The 1,137-nt window shown below is 28.4% G+C and overlaps 1 non-coding gene across 1 annotated transcript; it reads right to left on the minus strand.

Moving 5' to 3' along the window:
• Positions 1-227: 227 nt before the first annotated feature.
• Positions 228-299, minus strand: TRNAT-GGU. Its single transcript has one exon. It is a non-coding gene; the product is annotated as a tRNA-Thr (tRNA).
• Between the last annotated feature and the right edge of the window lie 838 nt (positions 300-1,137).

Below are 1,137 nucleotides of genomic sequence, written 5' to 3' on the forward strand. Positions count from 1 at the left end.
TACTATTCATTATAATATTAAAATATAATATATGATTATTATAAACATAATAGCAAATGTTCAACCTTATAACTATAATTACTATACTATAATAAATAGTATAATTAATAGTATAATGAATTAATATGGTTTCTTACTTATTTATTAAAAAAAAGAAAAATATTAATAAAATCTCTATTCTCCCTTCAAATATGAATACTACCGTGCTAGTTTTATGAAAAAAACAAAGCCCCTTATCGGATTTGAACCGATGACTTACGCCTTACCATGGCGTTACTCTACCACTGAGTTAAAAGGGCATATTTGATTCAATTCCTGAATAAGCCACTAATCACTATGTGTTTAGTCTATATACATATTATATGTATATAAATACATCGTATACGTTATAATATATCTTAAACGTATAGTGGTTCATTCAGGAACGATAAATTTGATTTACATAATGAGTATAGGATATACTTGTAAGTATAAGTAAAAAATTGTAAGTATAAGTAAAAAAAAAGGGGGTTTAGTGATATTTGATTTCATAAATATCAATCAATGCAAGGAATTGTTTCAAGACAGATTCTAATTGCCATCATAACGAAATTCATTTGATTGATACAGGTACCTACCAATTCAACCTAGATCCAAACTATTTCATCGAATCATTAATAAAGCGATTCAGCTTGCCCCCCAAACCAAATTCTTAGAAAAAAAAGAAAAAAAAAAAAAGATTTATTAAATAAAATAATATTAACATTATTAATAATTATTGAAATTATTAATAATATTATTTAAATTCTAAATTTAAAGAAAAAAAGAAAATAGATTTATTTATGGAATTATAAAATGTCGATTAGAATGAACGATTCAGGAATATAAATAATCAAAGAATTCTCTATAATCGTGAAAGACAGAAAGATCCTTCGCGTTGAGTCATACGATTCCATTATATTGACAATTTCAAAAAACTATTCATACTATGATCATAGTATGATGACGGTTGGGCAAGTATGCCCCCATCGTCTACCGGTTCAGGACATCTCTCTTTCAAGGAGGCAGCGGGGATTCGACTTCCCCTGGGGGTAGGGTACTACGAAAGGAAGTTGATCGTGGATTATCACTAAGCCTGGATTGATTCTTCCCGGGTCG

The sequence above is a fragment of the Morus notabilis genome, unplaced genomic scaffold (assembly GCF_000414095.1).
Source record: "Morus notabilis unplaced genomic scaffold, ASM41409v2 Scaffold1445, whole genome shotgun sequence".
In the NCBI taxonomy this organism is placed as follows: domain Eukaryota; kingdom Viridiplantae; phylum Streptophyta; class Magnoliopsida; order Rosales; family Moraceae; genus Morus; species Morus notabilis.